The following is a 9297-nucleotide window of genomic DNA, read 5'->3' as shown; positions in this document are numbered from 1 at the left end:
TCTGGTGTACTCTCCCGTTCCTGCAGGGAGCAGATGAGACAGGAGCACTGTCTCCAGTCACCACCAGCCTCCTCCAGCCCCTTAAAGCCCGAGGGTGTCCTCGGTTTCTCACAGAAGCCTGCAGGGAAGGAGGCGCCAACCCGCAGTGTCTGGGTTGGCAGGTGCACCTCTACCAACCAGTGCCAGGAAGGATGTGGTTGGCCATTTTGGTCTAGAGGGTCCTGTCCCCCACTGGGCAGGGTGGCCTGAGCCCTAGGGTGAGTGGGTCAGGGCTACAACTCTCCAAGGAAAGAAGTGACCAGCCCAGTATTTCAGGGAGGAGTGCAGTGTGCGTGGGGTGGAAGGGGGGCCGGCGCTGTGGTGTAGTTGGCTAAGCCTCCGCCTGTGGTGCCAGCATTCCATAGGGGTGCTGGTTCGTGTCCTGGCTGATCCACTTCTGATCCAGTTCCCTGCTGATGGCCTGGGAAAGCAATGGAAGATGGCCCAAGTGCTTGGGCGCCTGCACCCACATGGGAGACCTGGAAGAAGCTTCCAGCTCTGGCCGTTGCAACCATTTGAAAAGTGAACCGGTGGATGTCTCTCTGTCTTTCTGTCTATAACTCTGCCTTGCAAATAAATAAATATTTTTTAAAGAGAGAGAGAGCGAACTGGAGTGGGTTTAAAATGGTGAGTAATTGGTGACTGATTATTATGATTGCCAGATTTCTCAACGGCCCCTTGCCCGCCTCCAGCCCAAGAAGGGGATCACCCACACAGCCTCGTTCCCATTTTATGCTTAAGAATTGCCATGGAATTCTTTTTTTTCTTTTAAAGCTTTTATTTAATGAATGCACTTTTCATAGGTACAGCTTTAGGAATGTACGCCAGCCATGAAGACCCATGGTTGTGCCCCTGCTCAGCAGCCAACCTCCAGAGCCTGGTGTCATGGTAGCTTCTGTGCACACCGAGTGCCCCTCTGGGCCTGGGCCAGTGGTCCTTCAACAGCTCTGGGCTGAGAATCATGGTGAGGAGTTAGACGGGCTGACCGGCAGTTAGGTCAATCGGAAAACAGTTCAGTCCACTAACTGCACTGAGTTTTATGAAGGCTACACTGGATTGTAATGCCTGCCTTCTGATTAGCTATTATTCTGCTCCTCCTCTGATTGGTTAAATCTGGGTCTGGTTTTCAGAAGGAGACCAGAGGGGGCCACTTTGTGTATAAAAGAGCCAGCGCCCTGGGAGCCTCCCTCCTGGCTGCTGTGACAGGAGGCTCCTCACTTGCAATAGACCGACTTTGCTCACTCTCCTTGTCTGCTCGGGAATTCCTCTCCAGCCGTGAGATGGGAACTGAGAGGGGACTTGTCTTCACTCTCCCGTGACAGCTTGGTGCCATGGCCAGGATTCAACTCAGATCTGACTCTGAGCAGCATCAGATCGCCTGGGCAGACGGCTGAGCAAGCAGACTGCTCCCGCCTCTGTTTTTCAGAGAGCCTCTCTCACCCATTGCTTCTCTCTCTCCCTCTCCCCTCCGCCTTCAACCCTTCTCCCTGTTGCTGTGGATTCGTTCTGAGAGGAGGAGTGTGGTGGGGCAAGAGGCACGGAGCCACCACACAGACCCCAGGAGTTGGCTGAAAGTGGGCCAGAGGCGAGCAGCCCGCAGATTCCTTTATTTCAGTTGGTGCAGCAGGTTATATAGCCAAGGCAGCCAATCTGGTCAAGGGGCGGTCTATACCCTAACCAATCACAGCCTGTTGCCAGGCAGGATCTGTTGCCAGGTGGTTTCTCAGTGGATTTCCGAAGCCACTCCTGAGTAACTGATGCTTGCTTGCTAGTGGCTATCTTGGCATGGCCTTCTCATTCCACCCCTTCTTCCCATCTCTCCTTCTTTCCCCTCTCCCACTCTCTCCCCTCTCTGTCTCTCTCTCACCAGGTCCCTGTCAGTTAAGAGTGGTCACCATAGCTGCCAGCCTTAAGACTCAGGGCACGGGCTTGCTGACCTGGGCTGGACCAGTCCCCCAGAGCTGAGACTCTGTTCTATCTCTTTCCTTGAAGGACCAGCCCTTTGCGAGGGACTGGGAGAAGGCCTTGAGATGACTGACGGATCCTGGCCATGGAGCATCCTAGTGCTTCCTGATGTCTCTTGGCTGGACACTAGACTCGCACAGTCTGGAAGGGTGCTGGGCACGGAGCAGCATTTCAAGACTGGGCACGGGGTGGAGCAAGGCCACGGGCTCTGAGCCTCAGTGCCCCAGTGAGCCCTTACTTTACCCCAGGCCCTGGGAGATCTCCCTCTCTTTTTCTGCTGGTCTCACCACACCCTGGTCCCTGGATGCTCCTTTGTGCTGCAGGTCTCCTCCCTCCTCTGCAGGCCCCTCCCTCTTCTGGGTCCACCTCCCTCAGCGTTCTAGTGCAGTCTATACCTCAGAGGTAGCTCACTGGGGAGGATTTGTATCCCTCCCCCCACTGTGCCCCTTTATTCCTTCAGTGCTCAGTCACCAGCCCGAGTGGCGGCCAGGACTGGTGCCCTCCCTCCAAACTCTTACTTGAAACACCCGATTTATGGTTCTTATCATGGGGGCACATTTTCGAATTCAGGCCCACAGGACATGGTCAAGGTGAGGCGGTGCACACAGGACATGGTCAAGGTGAGGCGGTGCAAGGCAACTGTTTCTTTCCTTGCATGGGCGCAAAGCAGCAACAGTATCATTCGCTCCAGGCAGCAGTCCCGGTTCTAGCAGGCTCTCCCTGCAGCTGTTCTGGTGACTACAGATGCAGGTTACAGACGTGGAAGGCGGAGCAAAGGCGGGTGATCCGCGCTCGGCCCACTGGAACCCTCCTCCCTACCCCGTGGGCTTCTGGGCACCGTAGGCAGCAGGTGTCCTGATTACAAACTCGAGGGTGGAGACATTTTCCCATTTCTTAAAAAATATTTATTTGTTAATTTGAAAGGCAGAGTTACAGAGAGGCAGAGGCAGAGAGAGAGAGGAAGGGAGGGAGGGAGGGAAGGAGAGGTCTTGTGTCCGCTCCTTCACTCCCCAGGTGGCCGCAAGGGCCGGAGCTGCACCAATCAGAGGCCAGCAGCAAGGAGCTTCTTCCAGGTCTCCCACGCAGGTGCAGGGGCCCAAGGACTTGGGCGTCTTCTCCTACACGCAGCAAGCAGGCCCCATTTCTCTGCCCTGCCAACACAGCCGCACCCTGCCCGGCCTGCTGGACACTCCCCTGTCTGAAGAGCCCAGCCAGCAGCCTGTCTCTGCCCCGAGCTCAGCCGCTGGGCTCCACAGTCCAGCGTCAGCCTCAGCCCGAACCCCTCCCAGCTCCCACTGTGATGTCGCGGGACCTTCAGAACGAGCCCAGGCTCTCCCTCTATCTCAGCAGCCCAGCTTCAGCTCAGACCCCCAAGCCCCTTCGCAGTGCTTTGCACTGTTCAAACCACTGGTCTGTAGGGAAGGGGCTCTCTCTCTGCTGTGCGTTCGCTGGCAACTCCGCCGCCGTGCGTGCGTTCACCCAGGCTTCAGTCTTCTGCATAAACCTGCTCTGGCTGTGGCTTCACACCCAGTCTCTCTGTCCTGATAGCTGTCCCCAGGCTATGGCTGGCTGGGGCAGGCCTGGCCCAGGGCTGGGCCTGGGCACACATCCAGGTGCCGTGGAAGGATCTGGATTCCCCACCAGTCTCCTTCCCCTCTCCTCCTCATCTGAGACAAAGTGGATCCTGGTGGGGCCCCGTCCTTGGCGACTTCCTCCCCGAAAGGAGCTGCTGTGGGCACTGGCACATGGAGGAGGGTTGGGGGAGGAGGAGGGCCTGAGCAGGGCTGGCTGCAACCCTGAACTGGGAGGGGAGGTTGTCTCTCGTATTTAATTACTGTAGCAACTCTTGGCTCACCCAGGAGTGGGCGTTGGTGTCTTCCCTGGGCTACTTAAGGCCAGAACTGAGGTGTGGAGACCGTGACTCCTGTACGGAGCCCTGAGTCTCCCTGACCGTGACCCAGAGCAGCTGGGGGTGGGGGGTGGGAACACAGCACCCTGGGCCCCCTGGGGCTGGCAGCTCAGCACAGACCCTGTTTGCACAGTGACCACCTGAACCTGTGTCTTGGCTCCCTGGGATTGCACTGCACCAAGGGGGCTCCCCACACAGACAGCAGCCTTGCCAACCCGGAACAGCCGTGTCGCCCGTGGGCCTTGAGCCCTGCTGAGGAGGTAGGACTACAGAGAGGCACACCGGGATGTGGAGCGAGTGCTATCCACTTATCAGAGGAGAAAAACCAGCTCAGGGCCCGCGCTGTGGTGCAGCAGTTAAATCTGTGGCTGCCAGTGGCGGCATCCCATATGGGCACCAATTCCAGTCCCAAGTGCTACACTTCTGGTCCAGCTCTCTGCTATGGCCTGGGAAATCAGTGGAAGATGGCCCAAGTGCTTGGGCCCCTGCACTCATGCGGGACACCCGGAAGAAGCTCCCGGCTCCTGGCTTCCTATCATCCCAGCTCTGGCTGTTGCGACCATTTGGGGAATAACCAAAGGGTGGAAGGTTTCCTCTCTCTCTCTCTCTCTGCCTCTGCCTCTCTGTAACTGACTATAAAAATAAATAAATAGGCCAGTGCCACGGCTCACTAGGCTAATCCTCTGCCTGCGGCGACAGCACCCCGGGTTCTAGTCATGGTTGGGGCGCCGGATTCTGTCCCAGTTGCCCCTCTTCCAGGCCAGCTCTCTGCTGTGGCCCAGGAGTGCAGTGGAGGATGGCCCAGGTGCTTGGGCCCTGCACCCCATGGGAGACCAGGAGAAGCACCTGGCTCCTGCCTTCGGATCGGTGCAGTGCGGGCCGCGGTGGCCATTTGGGGGGTGAACCAACGGCAAAGGAAGACCTTTCTCTCTGTCTCTGTCTCTCTCTCTCTCTCACTAACTCTGCCTGTCCAAATAAATAAATAAATAAATAATTTAAAAAAAAGAATAAAGAAAGACCAGTGCGGCATTCCCAAATTTCCTTCTGCCTGCGAAGGGTCAGCGAGGCGTCTCTGTCTCTCCTGAGGTTCCCTGGAGGGGCCGCTCCGCAAAACCAGGGCCGGTCCGGGGTCTAGTCCCCCGCGCCCGCGGGACCCTTGACAGTGCTTCCGTCCCGGGAACCCTTACCTCCTCCGATTTCCCAGGTCCCATCGTCCCGAGTCTCCCAGCGTCCGGGTTGGTGGCTGCGGCCGGGGCAGCTGCGACCCCCGCCGTTGGGGGACTTCTCCCTGAGGTCCGGGCAGAGGCGCCGAGGCGTCCGCCCCGCCGGGGTCACCTCGCTCCGCCCACGCCCCGAAGCGGAGGCTCTCAGGGCCAGCGCGGTCCATTTCCCGGTCAGGGAACCAAATCTTACAGACAGAAGACCGCAGAAGCCGAACGGCGCCGAGGCTTCGGGAGGACAGGCACGGCTTACTCACGCACGCGGGCTGAGGCAAGCCCGATCCTTTGTCTTTCTCTGCTTTTCCACCCTAGCTCGGCAAGGCAGTGACAAGGCTGCTGGGCGGAACGGGGTTCCAAAGGCAGCATTGGCTGGCAGGGATCTGCAGCGTTCGCTCCTGGGCTGCAAGAGGGCGAGGGTGGGGCTCGCAACACCTGCGCAGAGGCGCCTCCTCCCGTGGGTCTCACCCAGCTTTCTCCGGCTGTTCCTGCCGCTGCCGCTGTGCGACCATATAGGCAGGAAGGGATCCTAGCTGGCCAAGCAGGTATTGGCCCCTAAGGCCCTGTGGCAGGTGGCCGGAGCCGCCAGCAAGCATGTGGGGTGCGGGTGGAGCCCAGAGCCCCTGCCCCTCCCAACCTGACAGGGAGTGGCCTCTTGGCTCTCAGCGAGGAGAGCCCGCCCCTCCCTCTCAGGGGGCGTCCTGCATAGCTGACATTCTTTCTGAGATGAGACCCTGGGAGTCCACCAGCCTCCCCTCTGGCCTGCACCTGGGAGTGGCTCCCTGCAGCCAGGAGGAAGCAGCACCTGGGGGGACCAGGAGACAGACGGGGCTGTTTTGCTGCTTGTGTGGAGGGGCGGCAGAGCTCCCCGTGCCCCCCGTCCTGCAGCACAGGTCTCTCAGTTCCACTGGAGGCGTGGGACGTCTCACTGGTGGGTGGGCGGCTGGCCCCAAAGTCCCCGGTGAGGCCGGCGCCGCGGCTCACTAGGCTAATCCTCTGCCTTGCGGCGCCGGCACCCCAGGTTCCAGTCCCGGTCGGGGCGCCAGATTCTGTCCCGGTTGCCCCTCTTCCAGGTCAGCTCTCTGCTGTGGCCAGGGAGTGCAGTGGAGGATGGCCCAAGTGCTTGGGCCCTGCACCCCATGGGAGACCAAGAGAAGCACCTGGCTCCTGCCTTTGGATCAGCGCGGTGCACTGGCTGCGGCGGCCATTGGAGGGTGAACCAACGACAAAGCAAGACCTTTCTCTCTGTCTCTCTCTCTCACTGTCCACTCTGCCTGTCAAAAAAAAAAAAAAAAAAAAAAAGTCCCCGGTGGAGGTTGCAGGGCTGGGAGCTTGGTGTCTGGGACTGATGTCTGTGAGCGCAGTGGCCTCGGGCCAGGGACCGCCCTCTGGGGGGGTGGGGAATGGAGGGTGACAGATCCCATGATCTGGGCTGAGTTTACTCTTATTTCCCATCCTCCGGCCCCAGCACCAGACAGTGTCCCCCAACAACCTGGGGACGCAGCAGTGACCAATGCAGCCCCTGGTTCCTGTCCCAGAGAGCTCCTGTCCCAGGGAGGGAGGCAGGCAGACTCGTCCTCAGATGGTGACAAAGCCAGGGCGGGCACCTCAGGGAGGGAGAGGACCAGGTACCTGCTCTGGGAATGTTCTTCTGGGTTTCTGGCGCCCCCTGCTGCCTGCTGGCTGACACACAGTCCCAAAGAAAAGGACCACGGTAGCAGGTTCTGACTTGATGTTAGCTATGACACAACTCAACTGGTTCTACAACCTCAGTGTCGTGATCCACAGCTGGAGAACACACCCCACTTGGCATCTTTTGTAACAGAGGAGGCCAGGCCGGCGCTGTGGTGTAGTAGGCAAAGCTGCTGCCTGGGATGCTGGCATCCTCTATGGGCAATGGTTTGAATCCCAGCTGCTCCACTTCTGATCCATCTCCCTGCTAAGAGCCTGGAAAATGCAGAGGAAGATGGGCCAAGTCCTTGGGCCCTTGCTACCCACAGGGGAGACCTGGATAAAATTCCAGGATCCAGGCTTCCTCCTGGCTCAGCCCTGGCCATTGCGGCATCTGGGGAGGGAACTGACAGATGGAGAATCTCTCTCTGTGTCTCTCTCCCCCTTGAAAAGCTAAATGCATAGAGAATGATAAAGCCAGTATTTTTGCACATTAATTTTATAATTCTCCTTTTCTTGTATGGTTGAAAGAAAAATACATAACAAATAAAATGACAGTCATTGTCATGGGATGTGTAACATGTAGTTTGTGGCAGAGATTGGAGGAGGCATTTGGTGCAGAAGTTAAGAGGTCACTGGGGTGCCTGCACCCACATCTGAGGACCTGGCTCCAAGCCCCAGCTCCAGCTCTGATTCCAGCTGCAGCCAACGGGCACCCTGGGAGGCAGCAGTGGTGGCTCAAGTAGCTGGGTCCCTGCCACCCACGTGGGAGACGTGGATGGAGCTCCAGGCTCCCGGCTCCAGCCTGGCCCAGCTCCAGCTGCTGCAGGCATCTGTGAGATGAATCAGAGTGGAAGATCTCCCCCTATCTGTGTCCCTCTGCCTCTGTCCCTCTGTCTGTGTCCCTCTGCCTTTCAAATAAAAAATGTATTAGACAGAGTTTGGCAAAATGGGTTTAAAAACACAGGATGTAGTTATAGGACGACTACAAGAGGCCCCTTTAGATTCAAAGACACAAAGGACAGGAGGAAACAGCCCACGCTAACACGGATCAAATGGATCCTCTGTTACCTTTGTGAAATAAGACAGCATAGACTTTATTTATTTTATTTCATTTATTCATTTTTTTAAAGATTTATGTATTTATTTGAAATGCAGAGTTACAAAGAGGCAGAGGCAGAGAGAGAGAGAGAGACAGAGAGAGAGAGAGGCCTTCCATCTGCTGATGGCTGCAATGGCCAGAGCCGATCTGAACCAGGAGCCAGGCTCTGCTTCTGGGTATCCCACATGGGTGCAGGGGCCCAAGGACTTGGGCCAACCTCTCCTGCCTTCACAGGCCACAGCAGAGAGCTGGATCAGAAGTGGAGCAGCCGGGACTCGAACTAGCACCCATGTAGGATGCTAGCTCTGCAGGCGGTGGCTTTATCTGTTACACCACAGCGCCGACCCCGACAACATACACTTTAAATCGGGGTCTGCGTTGTGGTGCAGCAGGTTAAGCTGCTGCCTGTGACACTAGCATCCCATAGGAGAGCTGGTTCAAGTCCCAGCTGCTCTACTTACGATCCAGCTCCCTGCTAATGAGCCTAGGAAAATAGTGGAAGATGGCCCAAGGGCTTGGACCCTGCCACCCACATTTGAGCCCCAGGTCGAGTTCCAGGTTCCTGGCTTTGGCCTGACCCAGCTCTGGCCATTGCAGCTATTTGAGAGTGGATGGAAGATTTCTCTTTCTCTCTCTCTGCCTTTCAAATAGATAAATCATTAAATATGTGTGTATAATTTAAGTCAAAAATGGTTACAAAAGACAAATAAAGGCAATATGTATTGATAAAAAGCATCAATACATTAAAAAGATAAAGGAATTTAAATATATATCTATATTAACCAAACAATGGAACCACAGACTATATGAGGAAGAATACAAAGAGCTTAAGAGATAAGTGGGTAGTGTCCTATCATAAGTGTTGGAGAATTCAACACTTAACTTTCAACAATGGTAGAAGAATCAACAGAGGCTCAGTATAACAGGGATTTGGACAAAAACACAAACTGTCAGACCTAACAGACGTGGTCAGAGCCCCCACTCCGTCAGCGCAGGACACACACTCTCCTCCGACGCACACGGGGCTTCCCTCGGGGCCAGCACCTGCGGGCCACAGAGCGTCTCCGAGGACTCACAAGACTGCAGGCAGCCAGTCGTCTTCCCCGGCCACGCAGAACAACACAGACGCCAGCACACAAGAAAAAGCTGGAAAAGGAGCAATTAGACAGCCGAGGAGCACAAGCAGCTTTCAAAAGAAATTAGAAAATACTCAAGACGATTTAGAGGGGGAAGCACAGCACCAGCAGGTAGGCAGCGAAGGTCCCCGGGGGGACTTTACATCCGGAAACGTTACACTGTAAAAGAAAGGTCTCAGATCGCTACCTGCAACTTACACTGTAAGGAACTAGAAGAGAAAGGGCAAGTTAACTCAAAGAAAGGAAAGGGGAAGAAGT

The sequence above is a fragment of the Oryctolagus cuniculus genome, chromosome 18, assembly GCF_051225735.1.
Source record: "Oryctolagus cuniculus isolate XC-2025 breed Fujian yellow rabbit chromosome 18, ASM5122573v1, whole genome shotgun sequence".
NCBI lineage: Eukaryota > Metazoa > Chordata > Mammalia > Lagomorpha > Leporidae > Oryctolagus > Oryctolagus cuniculus.
The sequence above is the reverse complement of the archived record's forward strand: the minus strand, read 5'-3'. Positions refer to the sequence as shown.